General features: G+C 44.3%; 1 protein-coding gene across 1 annotated transcript in view; it reads right to left on the bottom strand.

Moving 5' to 3' along the window:
• EME1 (essential meiotic structure-specific endonuclease 1) overlaps positions 1 to 23352 on the bottom strand; it is a 72664-nt gene that overhangs the window by 48941 nt on the left and 371 nt on the right. The gene's annotated exons all lie outside the window — the stretch shown is intronic.

The raw sequence follows: 23352 nt of genomic DNA, 5'->3' as shown, positions 1-23352 counted from the left end.
AACATTGAAGAACAGTCTGAAAGCTCTGAAAGCAGGAACGAGAATTCTGACACTGGTAAAGAGGAAGTAACTCACGATATGGATGAGATTCCAATTACCAGCTATGGAGATGTTCCTAACAGAGTGAAAGAACTGTCAAGAGAGAAAACTGATCTTGAAAAGGAGAAAAACATTCTTGAAAAAGAAAAAGTCATTATAAAGTTTGTCATAAATAAAACTGTCGAAGAGACTGAAAGTGAAACTGACGACAGTGCAGATGAAACTCCATTAAGAAAGAGTTCAAGAAAAAGGGCTTGGAGAGTGGAGCATAACACCACGGAGCCCAAGACAAAAAGAGTTTGTAAAGGAGATAATTGGCCAAAAGAGAATGATGGACTGAGATTTAAACTGATTAACAAAGCGAGAAAACTTGAAGATCAAGTAAATGAAATAACCAGTCAAAAGGAGTAATTGGGAAAAAGAATAGAACTTGTTCAAAGGCCAAAAAGAGTGAGAAGACCAAATCAGAAGTATAAAGCACCTGAGTGGTCCTATATTGTTCTACCACCTATTGAAGAAGTAAACAGTAGCCAAGAAAACTTAAGCTGCCAAAAGTCAAATGGAAAAAGTGAGTAATAGACTGGATCACAGTGAAAAGTGACAATTGCTCAATGTGTAAAGTGAAAGACAAAACCTGAAATCCTGATAAGAAGGACATAGTAAGTTAAAGGTGAAAGCCTATAAGTAATAAAGGTGAAAGAATTGTAAAGTAGATTGATATTTTTTTTTTAAAATGGCTAATAGTGATCATAAAACGAAATGCTCTATTTTTAGAAAATGGTGTAGATCATGTTTGATATGTACAGGATTACTAATATTGATATGGATAATCTTAGCTATTGTCATTCCTTTTTAGGATAACTTAGTGAAATTGAAACGTAATGTGAGTTCAAGTGGACAAAGTGTGGAATCAAAGCCTAATATGCAGCATGTATATAGACCAGAAATGCATCAGGATAGGTCTATCAGCGATTATACCAAAAACACATTTTCTAGATTGTTATTTGAATATGTTTAATATATGGATGCCAGTGACTGTTACGTTTGTGTAAAATTACCTGCATCTTTTTCAGAAGGGGTGACATATCGCCATCTTCCACTTACATATGCTGTTACGTGTAGTGTGATTTCAAGCTTGTTTTATCAAACAGGAAAGTTAGAATATCACTATTCAATTTCAGATGATGTTTTCGCTAAGTTAAAAATTGTTAATGTCTTGAATAAAATGAAGCCTGCCCAAGTAATGGGAGAATTCTTTTTGGAAATAGATGAATTGAGCCACGATTACGCCTTCAAAAATAATTTGACATGTAAAATGAGAGTTGAGGTGAAAGCATTTCTAGATATGGTTGAAGAGAGAAGAATTGCCTATAAACGTAGTGAAAAAGTAAAGCATGAGAAATCCAAATATTGGACATTTGAAGATGAAAATATATATGATAGAAATGTGAATGTGGCTATAAATATAGATACAAATAATATCGAAAAGGGGGAGTGAAGAGGTGGTGCTCAGCGGCACCAAGGTGGGCGCATCCTCCTCTCCTGAAAGTACGGTTTATCAAAAAGGTCTACCTCAAACTGAGTTAATGTGTGTCCAGATGTTAGTGGAACACACATTGTGTATTCCACTAACATCTGGACACACATTAACTCAGTTTGAGGTGGACCTTTTTGATAAACCGTATAAATATAGATACTCCATTGTTAGGGAAATTTTGTATAAGAAGAGACAACACTGTGTATGACAATTATTTTGTGGGAGCGAGTCAATGTAAAGACACCTAGAGAATTGTAGGGGGTTGGGGATCTAAAGGGGGAAAGGTAAACCTTTAAGTTGCAGAAAAAGAGAGAGTGTAATAGAAATAATAGGTGATATTTTTGGAGCACTGATACCAGCAGTGGGAATATCTTAATGCAAACCGAATTCGAAGATTATCAACGATAGTAGATCGTTTGTCAACAGACGTAGCAGGTGGAGTCTTAATGGTAAATACTGAAATGGTTGCTATGGGGTAGATGTATCAACATTCCCCTTTGCAATTTCTAAATAGCGATTTTTGTATGTAAAAAAAAAAATCGCTATTTTTTAGCGATTTCTTAATCTTCCTTATTTGCGAATTCGCAAATAAGGAATAATTTCCCATTCATTCCTATGGGCCAGCAGGCCCATAGGAATGTTTGTGAAATACATCTAAATTTGCTATTCGCAGTTTGCTAATCGCAAAATGAGAATAATTTCAAGGGTGCAGGGGTGTCTCAAGGACACCCTGCTGCACCCCTGAAATTAACATGTGTGTGCATATGGCGCACATACATGCCCTATGGGCATGTATGTGTGTGTGTGTCACATGCCGCCTTCAAAAATGCCAAATTGTGCATTTTTAAAAGAATTCGCAACTTACCATCAACTACAAGTTGTTGGTAATTTGCGATTTCTTAACCAAAATTCGCAATTGGAAAATGCTACATACATAGCATTTAAGGAATCGCAAAATTGCAATTCCTTAAATGCTATAGCAAAATAAGGAATCGCAAATTTTCGCGATACCTTATTTTGCGATTTTTTGATGCATGCCAAAACATGCAAAAAGACCGTTTGCGATTCGCAAACGCCGGAATTCTGCGAATTCCGGCCTTTGCGACTCGCAAATGGCTTGATACATCTAGGTCTATGAGAGCTATGGTAATGCAAAATAGTCTTGCTCTTGATATAATATTGGCAAAGGACAAAAGTCAAAACATTGAAAAGTACATTACAAACATTACAGAGTTACATAAGGAAATAGAACCACTGGAGGTTGAGGGTGTTCTTGAACGACTTGATAAAAGTCTTTCAGCAATTAAACATTGGTTTCAAGAAATAGGTAGTTCAATTGTAGGTAAAATACTAATTCCAGCAACAATAATAGTATTAATGTTTTTGATGATAAGATTATGTTGTGTATATATAGAAGAAGAAGGAATGTTAGAAAATCAATAAAGAAAGCAATTCAAGAAAAGTGAGAAAGAGAGAGAGAAAACTGTGATATAGAAATGGAGGAATTTCAAGAAAAGGTCTTTAAAGAAACCAGAGAAAAGGATACTAAAGTATAAGTTATACTAATCTGAAGAACTGAAAACTTGTGATGAAAAATTTGCAAAATTTTGGGAGATATTTGGAGATAAGATCACCAAAGGAGGGAGTTGATGGAGCGAGTTAGAGAAACAAAATTTTGTATACCCCTCGTGAAATAATTTCCTCATAACTGTAACTTTTATTAATTGTGTGGTGTGGAAAATACTAATCAACATCGTATAGAATGCACACATAAATACACGTGGGAATACTAATCTGCTTGTATGGCGAAAATATAACTAACTAATTAATGTTGTTGTCGTGATGTGCAATAATACAAAAGCTCTGAAATTAACAAAAGTGGCATAAATGTGCTTTTTGTGCATGTATTTGTGGCAGAACCCGAAGGATAAGTGAGTATAAATTGCATATGTATCGCTTGTTTGCTAGGTAATAACTAACAGGGAAACCTTAGTAAGGGGGGAGGTAAACAGAATGGTTATATTTCCATAATTAACATTATTTTGTGTTTGTTTCTATGATAGTTCCCATTCTGGCCTGTGAGGCCTAGTGAAAATATGGCTGCTCTATTAATTGCGAATAGAAGATGAACTGAGCATGCGCAGCCCAAGTCTGAGTTTGAATGCGAGCTGTTTGTGCATGAACGAAACCAGTTCAAGGCCAACATGCCCTGGAAGTCCTGATGACTGCCAAAAACAATGGACGTTTGAGTTACTGAACGTGGGAAAAGTACATGGAGTTGCCAGTTGAGGATGTGACTAGGCCAAAGACTTTCTTAAACAAAGGACTCTTTAAAATTCAGCTGACACAATGAAAAGTGAATTTTAGAATGAGGAGGTGATGCTCATCCGTCCCAAATCTGTCCAATCAGAATCCGAGTTTGTGTTGATAGTCACTTTTGTAGATAGATAAAGTTAGTGAAAAAGGTATATAAAGTCATGATTTTCCTTAAGAAAAAAACTCCTCTTCGATTTCCTCCTGAGATGCTGTTGGAATGCTGATTTTCCTGAGATGTAAGATCTTCTTGAATAAATGTTTTATTTCTTTGAATGAGAGCTGAGCTTTGGATGAGGTTATTAGTTATGGAAGTTAGGAGAAAATGACATTTTGGGAACTATCTGTCTTTTCCTAATATTTGTGTTCTGAAATCTAAATAATAATGTCTATTTCTGAATCTCTAAAATAAATGAAAATGAATATTTGAAATAAAAATTTCCTTTTAAAAAGTTACTTTGAATAAAGAAAGAAATAAAGCGAATAAACTGTTAGACATGCTAAACTTTGCTTTTAATAAAAAATAAAATTAATGGAGAATTAAGTTGGTCTTGTATTTTCCTACGCCTAATTTGTTACTAGCAGATTCGTCGACCATGATGGTGGTGTGTCTAAATAAATGTCTTGTTAATAAAAAGCCATGGTAAACTCATTTAAACTGCAGGTGTAAATAGTATAAATATTCAGTCTAGTTTTAGACACTCCGCTATGATACAGCAGCTCTCCTTTGAATTTCACCGATCCATGAATTAGGGTAGAAGCTGTTTTATGAGTAACTCGCAGTGTTATGGGCCCCACTGATGAGTCAATGTATGATTTTGTACTTCAGGGAAAGGTGACATGGTTTTAGAAATTATTTCCGGAGTAGCGCTGCATTAGTACCGTATTCCAGAAGGAACTTTTACACATGGAGACACGACTTTCAGTCTGAGGCTACAGTCATTAGATACTGGAAAAACACAAAATTCAAGATATCCGAGACACAAAGGGTTAAATTACTATCTAAACAAACACAAAATAAGAAGAAAACACCTAGCCCTATCTTCATAACCACTTATAACATATCAAGTACTGACCAATACAATAACATATACAAACACTGGCACATACTGACCTTTTACACCATGCTTACACAAATGATTCAAAATAAACTGAGTAATCTACGGGGGGCAAAACTAAATGTTATATCACAGCTTTCTCCGCCTAATTAGAGACGCAAATATGTAATCTTAGCTTCCCCTTAAACTGCTTGAGTATCACAAATGCAACATGTGCCCTTAAGCAGTAGGCAAAACGGTTGTTTTTCAATACAACTGTGAAAAAGGTTTAAAATATTCAGTTTTAATAACTGTAAAACTACATTTGTTGCCTATATTTTATAAGTCATTGCCCACAAATATTTCTTGATAGCACCATCTAGTGATTGAAAGAAAGCATTTAGGAACATATCAGAGTCATACCAAGCCAATATGACTCCTACCCACTGGAATCGCACTAGAAAACAATGCCTAATTTCCTTGGAAACATTTCCATCAAATTCCACACATTAGACACACTCAAAAGATGTCCATGGGGAGGAGATAAAGTATTTGCCTTACGCAAGAATGAAGCCAGGTGGATCATCAGATTGAGATCTGTAGTTAATAGATTATATCCTGACCATGAATTACACAATTTCCTGTTTTCTTAACAATACTCTGTATGTAAGTATATATCATTTGCTAAAAAACTCCGCAAACATCGAGGCAAAGGGGGTGGGGGATGAGTGAGGGACAGTCGCGGTGGCATGAATGCCCCCAGTGTAGTCCTGACTGCTATTCAAAAGGGTTCGACCGAGGGGCATTCAAAGAGGATGTGGGTAAAGTCGCAGCAGGTGGATGTGCATCTCCAGCCATTCGTATAAGGTAGCAGCCCCACTCTGTTTAGTCTCACTGGAGTCCAGTGCCATTCACAGAGCGTCTAGAAGAAGCAGAACTTTACAGGAGCCTCCTGAGAGCCCTTGTTCAGGGCTTCCAGGATATCAGCCTAATCGTCCTCCTCGAGTGCTAACTGTAGGCGTGTCTGCCATTGGATGCAGAGACTATGGAGGAGTGGCTGTGAGATAAGGTAAGTGTGCTGTAGAGTCCGACATAACTCCCTTATGGCAGCCCCAGGTGATGAGGTAGGACACCGCACCAGAGGTCTGCAGAGACCAGGGATGTGGCCCCAGGCAGCATCTCAAACAGTGTTTCAGCTGCAGATGAGGCTGATGGACAAATTACTCCCTCACGCGCCCAAATAATTTGAGCTCACTGTTATGGTCCAGCCTGTGTATGCCTGTCTCTTTCCAGTGGATTGCCTACCATCAAAATGTAGTCAGTCTTTGCCCCATAGTGGCATGTTGTCAAGAGGCGGTGTGCGCGTTGCCAGGCTCTACGTGTAAAAACAGCGGGGGGGGGGGGTTGGGTGGGGGGTGTTAGGGCAAGGCTGGAGGGGGCGTCTTCTTTAAAGAGTAGTGCTCCATGGACAGACAGCCCCGCAGGAGCGCTGTCCCATAAGTTTTTTTGCCATCAGTCGTGATTGTGAGGAACCCCACATAAAGGTATGAATCTGGGAGCCTATGAGGTGTAAAGGAGCCAGATGAACCGTCAAAGTTAGCATGCCCAACATATACGTGAAACACGGGTAGCGTAACCATTCTCACTTCCTGCCCCACATGGAGAGCCCCAAAGGGGGCCATTTCTCAAATTCTAGCTTCATTTGTGCGACTAGGGGGTCTAAGTTGCCTGTGACCATCCTATCCAGCCATCAGAGTGAGTAGGACAACTTCTGCGAATAGGTAGGTCGTGGACATCCCACTCATGAGGGGTACTCCCGTAATGTGAGGTTGTTGGTGTATGGTGACAGCCAGAGGATCGTACAGTGATCTTACTGACCTTGCCAGTAAGTAGCTTCCCTCTCCGAACAGCTCCGCCTGGTACCTGTTGCTCGCCTTTCTGTCACTTTATTTCTCTTACTGCACTTCTGGCCCCTTTTTTTCTCGCTGTGTCCCCGTGATTGCTCATAAGCCGCAGCCCTGACCCCTCAAGCATAGATTTCCCATTTTTCCCGCCTTCCATCTGTCCAGCCCTCCCCTCACGCTACTTCATGGTGGCTGCGGCGCGGCCGTGCCACTAGCACACCAAAGGAAAGCCCGCCTGCGCCTGGACCGCACTCAGCACCACAGACCCTGGTCCTCGGGCAATTCGCTGCTACGGCACCAGCACCCTACACGCACTCAACACCGGACGCCAATCCGCATGCCACATTGCATCGCCGAAAAACACCCAAGGCAAGTTCACCTGCCGCAACTGTACCTTCGCCGGCCTCCGCACACCATACCTACCGACTGCACGTGCCTCAAGAACCAAACCTGACCACCTCAGATGTATCCTACTCAACACCCGCACCCTCAAAATATATGCCGTGGAGATCTGAGACCTGCTTTACTGCACCTCCCCCGACATTACCTATGTCACAGAAACTTGGATGAACTCCATCTCAGCCCCGGATACCGTAATCCCCATCCCTGACAAATACAAAATCATCTACAAGGACCGCATCAACCGACAAGGAGGAGGCATCGCCATCACTCCTCACACGACATGGAGCACCTTCACTTCCAGATCCAGACCGACCCGAACGCCACCCTCTGCGGCACCCTTGTCTACAGACCTCCTGGACCCCGTGCCTCCTTCAGCGAAGCCATAGCCGACTTTATCGCTCAACGCGCTCTTGCTTCAACGGACTACAACCTCTTTGATGACCTCAATTTCCACCTGGACAACCTCGAAGACCGCAACATCCCATCCCTAATGGAGATCCTCGTCACCATCGGACTCTAACAACTGGTCACAACGCCAAACCACTCAGCTGGACCCATGCTCGACCCGATCTTCCGTACAAGCAACAACATCTCCATCAGCCACAGCTCCGAGCCACACTGGACCGACCACCACTGCGTCCACTTTTCCTACACCAAACCCACCGTTCGCCCCCACACCTACCTCGATCCTTGCAGAAGCTGGAACAAAGTCACCAAAGACCAGCTCACCACCTCCCTCAGCAAGACCCCACTACAGACATCCATGGACGCCAACACCTCAGCACGCAACCTCCATCGCTGGATCTCCGACTGCGCCAATACACTGTCCCCCCCCTCGAGAAACCCTCTAGTAAACAGCCCTCCAAGAAAGTTTGCTGGTTCTTCTCCGCCCTCCAAGGGTCCAAGTGCATCTGCAGACGCCTCAAGAAAAGATGGAGGAGCAGCAAGATCACGGCAGACCATGCAGCCTTCGAATCTGCCTTCACCGCATACCACCGCCTCATCAGAACAACAAAGAAAGAAGCCATCGAGGAACGCATCAACGCCAATGCACATAAAAGCATAGAACTATTCACCGTAGTCCTAGAATTTGCCAAGACCAACACAGAACAAGCATTGGCATAGCCAATAGATCTCGCTTTTGGGACCTTTGAGTATTTAGTTATGCAGCGCAATGTCCTTTGTGCAACAACATCAACTGTTGCATGGCTAAACACTTATAAGGTCCCAAAAGCGAGACCTATTGGCTATACCAATGCTGGTTTTCTTCGAATTCTGGTACTTGTAGTTTCATTTTTTTCATTATAAAATTGGGCTACAAGTCCCAGAAGTCTATGGCATATGGGTGTTCCTCCTGTACCACATATTTTTTGCCCTGTCCCTGTCCTTCTCCACTATGCAGTGTTAGTGTGACCTGATTAATACAGTCAAACCTGATATATGTTTCTTGACTGAAACTTGGCTAAAACCTCACACCATCCCCACTATCACTCTAGGGATCCCTGTAGGATATAAAATCCTAAGGCTTGACCGCCCCAATAAAATCGGAGGGGGCATTGCCATAATCTATGAAGAGGGGCTGAAGGTATCTATAATAGAAGAAAGAAGCAGCCCCCTTATAGAAATTATGATCTTCAGGATTAGCGCAGGCTCCAAAGATCACTGGAAGGGAGCACTGGTCTATCGTCCGCCGGGGTCAGATACTGGCTTCACTCTGTGCCTAACTGGGATACTGGCTCAACATTTTAAAGCCAAGGAAAACTTTCTTCTCCTAGGAGATTTTAACTTTCATGTAGATACCCCGAATCTTCCTGAGATGGTATCCCTATTGTCTGACCTCTCTTCACTAGGGTTGGAGTTACAGAATAGTGGCCCCACTCATATAGGAGGTCACACCTTGGATTTAATCTTTTCTAATTTCCTCAAGATACGGTGTCGTCCCCCATCCTGAATAAGCTGGTCTGACCATCTTATGATTGAATTCTCCCTTCTCGGCCTGGAAAAACCTGCTAAACTGCCCCCCTCCCCTCCCCTCCCTGTGGCGCAGACAATGGCATAAGGTAACATTGAATGAATTACAGGAAGTATGGAGAGAACCCCCCATTTTAGACACATACAGTGCAGAGTCCGCCCTATCCAAATTTAACACTGCCCTTTTGGCGGCGGTTGATCTACTGGCTCCTATGAAACTTCATAAACAGTACCCCACATCCAAACAGGAAGTTTGGTACACAGAACAACTTAGACTGGAAAAACAGGGATGCAGAAAACTGGAAAAAGCCTGGAGGAAAAACCACTTTGAGGAAAGTAGGAAAGAATATCACAAAGCCTTGTCCTCCTATCATAAAAACATCAGGCTGGCCAGGAAAAACTGCCTCGCCACACAGCTGACTGAAGCGGGCAATTCCTCTAAGGAATTATACAAGATCCTACAGACCTTTGTGAAACCCACTGCCTGCGAAAGCCCGGATGACTTTTCTCAGTCTCTTTGTAATGACATCTCCCTATTTTTCGAAAATAAAATAGAGGCTATTTATGAAAAAATTACCAAAACCACTAATCTAAAGGATAACTCTGCTAACCCTCCCCCAAGCCCTTCTACCAGCAATAATGGTACATTAACCGCCTTTCCAGAGGCCAGCCAGGGAGACATAATCTCCCTAATGAACCACATCAAACAGGGTCCCCTCTGTACTTCCTTCCGGCCAAAATGGCTGCCTCTCTAAGCAGCCTACTCTGCCCTATGGTGCAAACAATCGTGAACCTCTCCCTTAAGGAGGGTCAGGTACCCAAAGAATGGAAAAGAGCGATAGTAAATACAATTCGGAAAAACTCGGCCATGCCATGGACAGACTTATCCAACCTCCGCCCCATCTCTCTTCTGCCATATTTGAGTAAACTGACCGAGAAACATGTGAACACCCACTTGTCTAAATACATCGAGGCATCAGGAGGTCTTGACCACACCCAATCTGGGTTTAGACCTAACTACAGCACAGAATGAGCGCTCCTTTCTGTGTCAGATAACATCAGGATGGCACAGGATAGAGGGAGCTCTATGATTCTGGTGCTGTTGGACCTGTCCGCTGCCTTCGACACGGTGTCACATGATATTCTATGGGATCGTCTGCAGAAGGTGGGGATCAGAGGTTTGGCGCTGTCCTGGCTTGAGAGCTTTCTCTCCGGCCGCTCACAAAGCGTCAGTTTAGGCTCCTATCACTCGACATCGAGGGAGCTCACCAAGGGGGTTCCACAGGGCTCATGTCTAAGCCCATCATTATTTAATGTGTATGTGGCCCCCCTTGTCGACATTGTGAGAACATATGGATTTACGCCAGTGTCGTACGCTGACGACACTCAGCTCTTGTTTCCATTCCACACCCTCACCCCAGCAATTAAACACTCCTTTGCTGAGGGTATGAGAGCGGTATCCAGCTGGATGGCCTCCAATTGCCTACAATGCAATGTGGGCAAGACCGAGGTCATGCTCTTTGGGGAAGCCCCCCTCCTGTGGTCACCGGACTGGTGGCCTTTGGATTTGGGACCCGTTCCCATCCCCAGACAGTAAAGAACTTGGGCGTACGAATGGACCAGGGACTGCTACTGAAGGAGCATGTGAACCAGGTGACTGGCTCATGCTTTCGGACAATCGGACTTCTGAAGCGTGTATTTCCATTCCTGCCTGACGTCCATAGAAAAATCCTTGTCCAGGCCCTTGTAGTCAGTAGGTTGGATTATTGTAACGGCCTACTGATATCTGCTAATGAAGACGTGCTTAGCAGACTACAAGTGGCTCAGAATATCGCAGCACGACTGGTCCTAAATGTTCCGCCTAGAACACCCTCCCATCTGCTCCTGGAAAAACTTCACTGGCTGCCTATCCGTCAGTGGACATGGTTCAAAATTTGTTGTACTGTACACAAATGCCTCTATGGCATAGGGCCACAATATCTGACTGAAAATGTTATGTTTTACAAACCTGCGCGCTCTCTGCGCTCTAGCAACCAATCCTGTTAAAAATTCCATCTATCAAAAGAGCAAGGCAAGGTGGCCGAGCACTCTCGTACATAGGCCCCACCCTATGGAATAAACTTCCCCTCAATTTAAGACAAAACCCGAATCATTCAATCTTCAGGAAGACATTAAAAACTCACCTGTTTCTGACAGCATAAACCTTTCCCGCACCTCTCAAAGCTCTGTTCTAGACATATATGGCGAACCAAGCGCGGAGATACCCCTACGGGGGTCGAGTCTTGCGCTTTACAAGCATATAAATAGAGAAATAAATATTGGAGCATCCCTTTCTGTGCCTCTCATTATTATTTGGCTTCACACTGCAGCCGTCTGGATACCTATTGTTTACATACCTATTGATTGCCTACCTAGTGTTTAAAATGAGGCAGCCCACTTTAGTCATTGGCTAATTTCACTGTGACTGAGAGGATTCTGCCTTTCACAAAGAGCATATCCCCACAAAAAATAGTTCCCTTCAATGCAAGGGACTACTGTGGATGTTTGTGATTTTTTAGACTAATAAATGTTTACTTTTAGTCCATGTTATATTGTCCAGGGTCAAGTAACTCCCACCAACAACAGTTTTACCAAAATAACATGATAAAACAATATTAGCATTGCCAAACCTATTGGCTTTACCAAGGCTTGTTTCTTTTGTTCACTGCTGCACGCATTAAAAAAAAATAATAATAATTTGCTGGGATTGTGTGACTCACATATACAGGTACAAACATAATCACAATTCAGCTGCTTAAAGCAAAAGCAGCATCAGCAGAGCCAACAGGGCTGGCGTTAATGTGGTATTCATGGAGACGTGTATGCACAGATGCAGTGCATGCATTAGCACGCTGAAGCCAGACATGTTGGCTTTGCCAACGTTTGTTGTGTTTACCTGCTGCTCATATTTGCTTTTGTTCACCCCCTGCCCACCGTTAACCATGAGAAACGCTGCTGTTGGACATGAGAAACAGAAAAGAAGATTCTAAAGAATATTCCAATTCAATATTTTTCTTTAGTTCTAGGTTAGGCCAGCAAAAGCCTCTCTGGTAGCACTTTGAAAACCCGCTTACTAAAAGGTATCGCCTGATCTAGTGCATGCGCTAGTGCTCAGGCGAGACCTAAAAAGCAAACATCTCCCGTCCCAAGACCTCTGCGACAACCTCACCACCTTCTTCCATCGCAAGATCAAGGAGTTCTACAACAGCCTCGCAACCCAAGGCTCACCCACCCAACCCGCAATCACTGCACCCAATGGCTCCAGCCCCCAGCAGACCATGACCAACTGGACTACCCTCACCTCAGATAACATCTTCAGGATCATGAAGAGAATCCACTCCAGAGCCCCCTTGGATCCCTGCCCTCACCACATCTTCAACAGAGCCGGCACTTCCATCGCACCCGAACTATGCAGCACCATGAACTGCTCCATCGAGTCTGCAACTTTTCGGAAGATTGGAAGCACGCAGAGATCAACTTCCTGCTGAAGAAAACTTCTGCCGAGCCGACAGACCTCAAGAACTAAAGAGCCATCTCTCTGCTTCCCTTATCAGCCTGAGTCATCAAGAAAACCATCAACGCCCAACTCTCCGAGTTCGTCAAAACTAACAACACCCCGGATCTCTCCCAATCGGGCTTCAGAAGCAACTAGGGGTGAATGTGTGACATTGTTCTGCATTCTGTCCATCAACTGTTATTAGGTCTCGCCTGTCGATGCGCATGCGCATCGAGCTTGCGAGTCTATGGTGGCTTATCCACTCTTTATCCAACTTGCAAGGAATCGTGGCGATTCCTTGCAGTGCACGAGAAATTTAAGCTCAATGCGCATGCGCATTGAGCTTAAATGCGCGTGCACATGCCCCCAGCCGCCTGCCTTGCCTACTCTCTCTCACAGCCTCCCCCAGCTCCGCCCCCTCACTTCTTGATTGCACGGCCGCTAGGCCGTGCCTCCCCTACTCTCCTCCCCCCTCCTCCTCCTACTCTCCTCCCCTGCCTGCCTGCCATGTCGCACCTCTCCCCTCTCCGCCCCCTCCCCTGCCCGCCGTGTTACGGTGAAAGGCTTGGAGCTAAGAGAGAACGCACTAAACCAGCTTCTTTACGCCCCCACTGCTGTGTGTGGGTTTGGTTTACATAAAGGCTTTACACTCGATGGGAGGCTTCTTAAGAAGTGTCGAGCAGACTCAATTAGCTGACATATCGGTGACGTGTCTACAGATTTATGTGCTAGCTGCTGGCCTTTTAACAAAATCGTTGCTGTGCTTGTGTTTCTTGGCAACTCATCAGTTGTGCAGGCGCTGAATGTTCCAAAACCTAGGACCATGAGCGCGCCATTTCTTTGATCATTATTGCGAAAACTGTAAACCGCTCCGCCCCCTCACTTCTTGATTGCACGGCCGCTAGGCCGTGCCTCCCCTACTCTCCTCCCCCCTCCTCCTCCTACTCTCCTCCCCTGCCTGCCTGCCGTGTCGCACCTCTCCCCTCTCCGCCCCCTCCCCTGCCCGCCGTGTTACGGTGAAAGGCTTGGAGCTAAGAGAGAACGCACTAAACCAGCTTCTTTACGCCCCCACTGCTGTGTGTGGGTTTGGTTTACATAAAGGCTTTACACTCGATGGGAGGCTTGTTAAGAAGTATCGAGCAGACTCAATTAGCTGACATATCGGTGACGCGTCTACAGATTTATGTGCTAGCTGCTGGCCTTTTAACAAAATCGTTGCTGTGCTTGTGTTTCTTGGCAACTCATCAGTTGTGCAGGCGCTGAATGTTCCAAAACCTAGGACCATGAGCGCGCCATTTCTTTGATCATTATTGCGAAAACTGTAAACCGTGTTTACAATGAAAACAAAACGTTTCGCGTAGAAAACTTGATCAGGAACACTTGTATACATTTATTTTATAGATTTTTTTTTTCTTGTAAAAGAGAACAATAAAACGAACCAGCAAAGGATCCGCATTGCGTCATAACATAGCTTTCCACGCCATGTACAAGTAATCATGTGAATTCCGTCTCGACTCGGTACAAAGAGCAGGACCCAGAAACCATACAGATGACATCTCGGGGGTACGTGTCTGCTCCTCCGGGTGCTTTTTGCTGCACCCTCACACTATACACCGTCTCCTATGGAGCATGGGTCCAGACTTCTGAGCCATTCAGACTTTGCTGGGGCCCTTTCGTCTGCAATGTCTCGAGTAACTCCTAGGAGGTCTACACACAACGAGGAATGAGCTGCTCTTGTCCCCCCCCCCCCCATGCTTCCATAATGCCCATCAAGGTAAGTCTAGGATCCAGCGTACACTGGCCATGGATGTCCCCAGGGTGCTAGGTATCTCTACTCGGCCCATGGCACGTACACGTGAGGATGGACATCCACCCCTTCCTCTGTACTCTAATTGGATGATAATAGACTCAATGGAGAAACGTAAATTGGATTGTGGAAAGCAATACCCACTAAACATGGTGCGAGTTCTTACAGGCTCCTCTCCGCCCCCTTCCTTTAATAGCCCTCCCCCTCCCCAGCACAGAGCACGAAAACCGGTTCTTATCCGCCTTTTAAGGGGTGCAAACTTGAAGTACAGGGCTCGTCCGGCAGCAGAGGTACATAATTGAACGTGTTCGGTGCCTGCATTTTATGCGCGAATGCACGCAATAACACAGACCGCTGTACTTGGTTGTCAAGCTTCATAATGTAAATACAGGCAAAGCTTTAACCGATCGGCCTACAGGATATTTTCCTCAAAACACCTCGGTAGCTTTTTGTCACATTTTGAGCAGCAAATTTTGGTGATGGAAGTGTATAGCACTTTCTGGCGTATACTAATATTTCCAGATGCCAGTAAGAGCAAACCTGACACAATAGATTTATACTAAGCTGCGCATAAGATTTGTGCCTCTTCCTTTTATCATTCTACTTATGAGATTCGTGCCTCTTCCTTTTAGCATTCTACTTTGGTTTTGGTGGAAAATTGCAGAGTACATTTTAATATATAACCATTTTGAATCCGTAATGATATCGTAATGGAGACTAATTTTGACTGTTTTACTCTACCGCATGTCTTGAACTCTTGAGATTACAGTTTCTTTTAGGTCTCACTGAGCCACACCCCCCCCCCACACAACCCCACACACAGACACCCACACACACCCCACACACACCCCCAAACACCCACCCACACACCCCCCCACAACCCCACACACCCACAGCACCCCACACACAACCCCCCACACGCAACCCACACCCCCATCCCCCACACAACTCCCCACACACACCCCCCCCCCACACACACACACAACCCCCCACACACACACAACCCCACACACACACACAACCCCACACACACACAACCCCACACACACACAACCCCCCACACACACAACCCCCCACACACAACCCCCCCACACACAAACCTACTCACCCCCACATACCCCCCACACCCCACCCCCATACCCCCACACACACCCACCCACAACATCACTATGCGCTACTACAGCATCACTGAACACCACAGCATCACTCGCCACCACAACAACTGGCACGTCTTGGGTTGCCTTGTCCTACAGCTAAATTCGAACTGTTCTGAACTAGAGTCTCATAATTTTCACAATTTTGCAGTAAAACGATCAAAGAGGTACTAACTTAATTTCGACATCATTATTGAAGTGCAGTTTATCTTGTCTTCCTCAGTACTTCGTACATCTCTCTAGAGATGTGGCCTAATGACAAGAGCTGCCATCTTAGTCACGTACATACAAAACATGTTGCATTACAAATGCTATAGGTGTCACATTCGCAAAAGTTATAACTATTGGCATTGTAAACGACAAAGCTATCAATTTAGCTATTTTAAAAACCAATACATAAATAAAAAATTTGTCATTTACAAGACCAATAGCTCCAACTTTTCTAATGCGAGACCTATTGCATTTCCAATGCTTGTTTTTGCATTTGTCATCCCGAGTGGGATGGGTATGCTCCGTCGTGAGTCCCATGCTCTCCACACCACTGGAGTCAAGCTATCCTGGCTGAAGACGGCTGATAGCCAGAAACCGGTCCTAGGATGCTTGATTCCAGTCCAGGAAAGACATGGCTTGGCAGTTCGGGCTGAACTGTTCCCATGAGGCACAGGGTCAAGGCTGATTTGCATATGGCCATGTCGGAACTGGGGTGGTGTGGAGTGCAAAAAAACGATGGATTTAGGCCCAGATCTCTGTACTGGGGTGAATGTGTGACATTGTTCTGCATTCTGTCCATCAACTGTTATTTTTCGATTCAGAAGCAACAACAGCACTGAGAACGCTCTCCTCGCAGCTATAGATGACATGCGCACCCTCCTTGACCGAGGCGAGACTGCAGCCATCATCCTTCTGGACCTCTCAGCCATCTTCGACACCATCTGCCACCCTGTGTGCAAGACTCCATGACGCCGGTATGGATCCGCTCCTTCCTCATCAGCTGAATGCAGAGAGTCAGACTTCCACAGTTCAAATAGGAACCCACAGAGATCAGCTGCCGAGTGCCTCAGGGATCCTCCCTGAGCCTCACCCTCTTCAACATCTACATAGCCCCACTTGTTGCCATCGTCAGCAGCCACAGACTCAACATCGTCTCCTACGCCAATGACACCCAGCTGATTCTCTTCCGCACAGATGAGCCCACAGCCACCAAAAGAAACTTCCATGACGGGATGAAGACAGTCGCCACATGGATGAAGAACAGCTGCCTCAAGCTCAACTCAGACAAGAACTCAAGTCCTCATCCTGGGTTCCTCCCCCTCCGCTTGGGACGACTCTTGCTGACCTGCAGCGTTCAGAATCCCCCCACGGATCACGCACAAAACCTCTGCATTATTCTGGACTCTTCGGTCGCAATGGACCACCAAATCAACACCATCTCATCCTCCTGCTTCCATATGCTCTATTTTCTTGGTAAGATCTTCAAGTGGATCCCCACTGAGTCCAGGAAAACGGTCACCCATGCGCTCATCAGCAGCAGACTCAACTACTGCAACAGACTCTACGGTGGCTACACCCAGAAACTAAAAAAATAATATCCAGACAGGCCAGAACGCCTCCACCAGATTCATCCTGAACATCCCACACTGCAACTACATCACCGGCCACCTGAGAGACCTTCACTGGCTACCTGTGAACAAGAGAAACAACTTCAAGCTTCTAGTGCACGCCTACAAAGCCCTCCACGAAACCGGACCTGCGTAATTCAACCACTTCCTCTCCTACATGCCCACCAGACATCTCCGCTCCGCCCAACTGGCCCTGGCCACCGTCCCACGGATCCGCAAGACCACGGCTGGGGGGAAGATCCTTTTCCTACTTCGCTGCGAAGACCTGGAATTCCCTGACTCTGCACCTTACACAATCACCACTGCTGCTGCTATTCAGGAAAGACCTAAAAACCTGGCTCTTCAACTGAACCACAGACCCAGCACCCACCTTCGTCGTATTGAGCCCCTCACAGGTGAGTAGATGTGCTTTATAAGATTCTGATTGATTGATTGATAGCCAGGAGGAACATGAGGAGTACGAGCAGGCATCCCTGGCACGACATTCACCTTTCTGACATGGTGCCAGGGTTTTCTGTATTGTCTTGGGTCATATCTCACTGACTCTCATACTCTGTCTATCTGAATACCTTACGCATCTGACATTTTCTCATCATATCACACATGTACTACGTTACAAGACAAATTGCTTTTCATGACTTTCTTAATAGCTCACTAGAATTACAGTGTGTTATCTTTAAACACAGCCTTATTTTGTTGATTACCCCTTATTTAACACATTGTAAACTCTATGCTGCATTTCCACTCAACTTTCCATTTATGTTGTAGCCATTTGCCTTTTCATATTTATTGTCCACATCCACATGCTTGGTACGAATAATACAATCTTGTCTGACACTCGTCCCTCCAATATGGCACTAGAAATGTCTCCTTAAGCTTGTGCCTGCCCTCTTTCTACTTCCTCCAACATAAATGGCCAGCAAGCCAAATGTCAGACACTTATATTATTGCCATTGAGAGAGTCCAATCTACTGTAATGGCTGTTACTGGTTAGTCTCCGCATTTTCTTTTTATATTATAAGCTTGATTATTCTAATGCAAAAGTTGACTTGCCCAGAACAAACAGGCATATGCTGCCAATTTTCATCTGATTATTTTTGAAAGACCGGGGGATCTTACACGTGAACCCATGGAAATTTGCATAGTCCTTTATACTTTCCTACCCTCTGTTGAAGTACACTGGGCCGAGGCTATACTCACCCCGGAAGAGCAGGGACAATTATGCATTATGTTCTCTTTAATGTCGTACACCTTTTTTTATCTCAATTCGAAGACCATTTTAGTTCTTACCCCATACTCGGATACGTTTAAGGTTGCCAGCGCATTTATGGCCCATTCTCTATTTTTACAATAATGATAACTTATATTCCTTGACGGTTATTATAGAGTCATGTGTTTTCTGTGTTTGCATTTGTGGTTTACAGGAGAGCACATTGTAATCAGAGCTCCTTATTCCGCTATTCCAATACAGTTGTGGCACTTTTTTTTACCCTAGCGGCTTTACCTTTTTGTACTATCACTGCTCTTTACAATTTACATCATGTGGGACATCTTTCTCCCATCTCACTGGCAATGAATTTAGGTAACATACCAGTATCCAATCTAGTTGCTATGTAAGGTAGGATTCAAAATTTCTGGACCCCACGATAAATGGTATAGTACCTTCACAACTTTTTACTTCATACTCCGTTTTATAATCGTTTTTCATACATATGTTTCATTTCCTTAAAAAACCTTTGCTTACATGCTACTAGCAGGAACTTTAACATTAAACCAATTACTTATTTTTTTCTGGAATGTTTGGGGTATATAGGGCATCGTAACAATGTTGTTGACTGGTTCTGTCCACTATGCAAAAAGGTGTTGCTTAGTATAAATGTGAGTATAAGCAATACTTGATCATCATTTACTTGATACCTTTAGGCTCTACTGTAACCAAGCCCACAACTGATACATACGAAATTGGATCACATTTCACTTCCATAGTTGATTATCCACACTTAAAACTTGGACATTACTTTTTACCTTCAAACATCACTAGGTTGCTATACTTGACTGAAAGCAATATGTTTCTTCTCTGCACAATTATCTGAATTTCATTAACACATGGGTGTTCTAACCTTTTTTCTCAAACTCATTAACCCATCATTGATATGCCTAACTTTGGATGATCACCTCAGGGGATCATCCAAAGTTATTCCTAAGTAGGCATAACAATGATGGGTTAATTCACCTCTTGTTCATTCCCTTTACTTTCTTCTAAGAATAGGACTCTCGAACTCAGAGGTATACTCTCATATACCACTGTTATGATAACTAAGACTATACTCTCTTTTTCTGGCAACACTTTCTGGCTCATCCTATGGAACACCTCTGGTCTTCCTATATCCTGCGTTTTTAAATGCAATAAATTATTCTTTCTATATTCCGTTCTGTCTTAAATCTTCACAGCTTTAAGAAAAAAAGTCAATTATAACGAGACACGTAAATATAAACATCACAACTATTTTATATTTTCCATTAATTATCAAAACCTGAGACATCAGTCTTCATGCTTTTGGTAGCAAAGTGTAGTCTGGTGTAGCACTCTATCCACTATTGCTGTCATTTACTGTTACCGTATTGCTTCAAATTTGGTTACTTCATTTTGAGATGTACAGTTTCTATTTTTCCCTGCTACCATTGTAAATTTGAAAAAATATGTAGTCCACAACTGCCACAGATGAAGGACCAGAACCATCTTCTGGTATAATGTGCTGTAAAGTGTAATATAATCTCTGCAGTTTAGAAAGCTGATTTCTTCAAAGTAAGACTGAAGACGATTTATAATTGTTCTTTCCGGGAGATCAGAGTTATACTGCAAGAAGGAAACAGGTTTAAATCTTGCTATACTGGATGGGTTCCTTCAAGACGTTTTCTGTAGAAGAGGCAGAACCGGATTCTTTTTTAATGTGTATTAGTTGTGAGGGTGCCATCTACACTACTATAATAAAGGAAGAACTTTCAGGCTTTGAGGCGGGTAAACTCGGGAACCACAGCGCCAATCCACACACCTGATACACCGTTGGAATCGTCAGGGTGTGTAGATGGTTATAGGCTATATAAATAAAAATAAAAAACGTTATTTAAAAAATGAACAGTAAAAAAAAAGTAGTCCCTCCAAAGTAGCACCAGCCGCGACGTGCGTGCTCACGTCAGGAGCGCGGGGAGGAGTGGCATCCAGGAGCGCGACGAGGAGCGGCGGACATGGCGCGGGGGAGGAGCGGTGATGTGAGGAGCAGCGGACAGGCCAGCGGCGGTGCGAGCAGCGGACAGGCTGGAGGAGCAGCGGCTGAGGTAAGGGAGCGGCGGACATGGTGCAGGGGAGGAGTGGTGACGTGAGGAGCAGCGGACAGGCCAGTGGCGGTGCGAGCAGCGGACAGGCGGGAGGAGCGGCAGCTGAGGTAAGGGGACCCATGTCGGGGCAGGCGGGGGTCGGGGAAGCCTGTTGCTCCCGGACAAGGTCGGGACGGGCTGCTAGTTGTTAATAAAAGGCTGCAGTGTGGATAAATGATTTGCCTAAAGCAGAACCAGAGGCTTTACTACAACTTATCAAACTTGAAATCTTTGGTCAGAGGTTGAAAGTTGGTATATTTATAAAAAGAAAAACAAAGGCCAGAAAAAACGTGCTTGTTCACAACATATCTTTTATAGTTTGTTAGGTGTTGACGTTGGGCATTCTCTAGTGGAATCTGATGACGAAGGAAGGACAGAGGAAGAACATAGAGTGAATGTAGCGGAAGGTAAGAACAAGAGATTGGGGAAGGGTGAACAGCGTGGAGGGATGGATAATAAAAATCGGAGGGGACAACAAATGGTGATCGATACGTGAGTGAAGGAGCTGCTTATAAACACAGGTACACCCAAGTGCATCTGGCCACTAAGAATGAAAGGTGATGCAAATGTTCTGGCAAGGAAAGCCCGGGAGGAAAGCAGGTGCCTGGTGTTTAACAACATGCAAAAGTGATGGTAGTTCCTCATGCGGGCTTATTTCCCTTGTGATACATCACTCTAGATATAGAATCTAGACTTGGAATGAGGTGATAATGGAGATTCCTACAGGAAATGGAAAATATAGTGGAATTTGTTTCACAATAGGGATAGTAAGGTGAAGGAATTACTATTGGTGATCTCTCAGTGTCAGACTGTCAGATTATCCTCTGACTGTCAGTGACACCAGGGCCCAAACTGTCTCTCTGCCCCTTTGCTCTTCAAACTTGCCAACTTCGTAAATATTCTTACCATGGGACGGATGGGGTCTTGGAAGGGCAGGATCTAAAGTGGGGTGGGGTCATTGATCAGTGGGTCATTGATAGGTAGGGCCTTGAGCCTATAACTTCCTCATCAACAGTTGCTAAGGCAGGGCTCAAAGCCCAGTACTACTTAAACAAGTTATCCTACTTTTATTCAAAAACAAATGACAGAGGAATCTGACTCTGCCACCAAGGTCCTGGGGAGGTTGTAAAACCAATAATGAATGTAGACAGAGTAGAGCGTCTACAAAGTAGCTGAAACCCTGCTTCTTGCAGCAGTTTCCAACTCACCTTCTTCACACCATACTAGTAGGCTCTTCACTGGCAGACCATGGGAAATGAACCAATATCATGTGACACATGGTGGCAGGCATGCCTGACTCTTGACAGATAGATACACTAGGAAGGGCTCAAAGTCTCAGATCATGCATACTCTATTTGTAGTGCATAGAATCCAACAAGCTAGAAAAGTACAGCCCTGGCTCACAGATATAAAACTTAATGGGTTTGAACCCCAACTTTCACTGAATGCCAAGTATTTTGGACTCACCCTGCACACTAACCACATGGCTGTAGTGGCCTGCTGGATATGTTCTAGTGTCTCAGCAGGCTCTTGGTTTACCAGCCACTCCCTAGAGGGCCAAACACACTTGCACCCCAAACCCATTCCACACAGGCGTCACAAGTGATGTGAGCCGGACAATAAAAGGGCATGAGTGCACATGCTTGTGACCAATTAACCAGTATTCTTCATGTGTCTGTGTCACTCACATTAGTAGCATGTGGGCCCTGGGCCCACAACGCTACAATGCCCAAGGAACACATTGCCAAAAAAACAAAGGTGGCCTGGTACCAGTTCTTCTTTTTAAACAAAGTAAAATTGTTTTCTTCTAGACTTTGGAGCAGTTGTTCATGCCCTCATACTCTTGCATCTTTAAGATGGCACAGCCCTGCTCCATGGCCTCCCAGACTCCACAATGGCACCCTGTAAGGGCATCCTACATGCAATAGCAAGTTTTTTCCAGGAACTGAATAAATATGCTCAAATCACTCCTCAACCTGAATGAACTCTGTTGATTGACTCAAAAGCACATCCATCATTTACAAAGCCATCACAACCAGCAACCCAGTTTACCTTGAAGAGAAACACACCACCTGTGAAGGCTCTCCACACACCCACGGCCAGAATACCATCAGACTGAAGACCAAGAAGTGTATAAAAAGAAAACCACAGCAGCGGGCCTTTTCCATCTATGCTCCCAATATCTGGAACAATATCAGTGTATCTATCAGAACCACCTCAACGCTGCTCCAACTTAGGATAGAGTTTAAGATTCACTTTATTAACGAACACTACAGCACAATGAAGAATAAATACACTTTGCTCAAAGAACCAGCCAACTCGCCGATTACTCGTTGACCGTATTCCTGCCTTTGAACCTGTGCAGTGCTCCGCTGCCCTTTGGCTAAGTTTGCACTCTTAAAAATACCATATGCCTACTGTAGCTCTGATCTGTGCCTAACTGCCCCAGCTTGTGATACTGGCAGTGAGCTGCACTGTACATTTGCAATTTTTTCTATTTGTATCTCTTCCCTGTGTGACTTTACAACTTGTACATTTTACAATTTTTTTCCTGTTTGTATCTTTTGTGTAACTCATGTAATCCTAAATCCTTATGTATCGCAACTGGCTCTTTTGTAAAGCGCTCTGACACCTTGCGCTATAGAAAATCGCATTAAAA

Source organism: Lissotriton vulgaris, chromosome 7 (genome assembly GCF_964263255.1).
Source record: "Lissotriton vulgaris chromosome 7, aLisVul1.2, whole genome shotgun sequence".
Classification (NCBI taxonomy): domain Eukaryota; kingdom Metazoa; phylum Chordata; class Amphibia; order Caudata; family Salamandridae; genus Lissotriton; species Lissotriton vulgaris.
The sequence above is the reverse complement of the archived record's forward strand: the minus strand, read 5'-3'. Positions and strand labels throughout refer to the sequence as shown.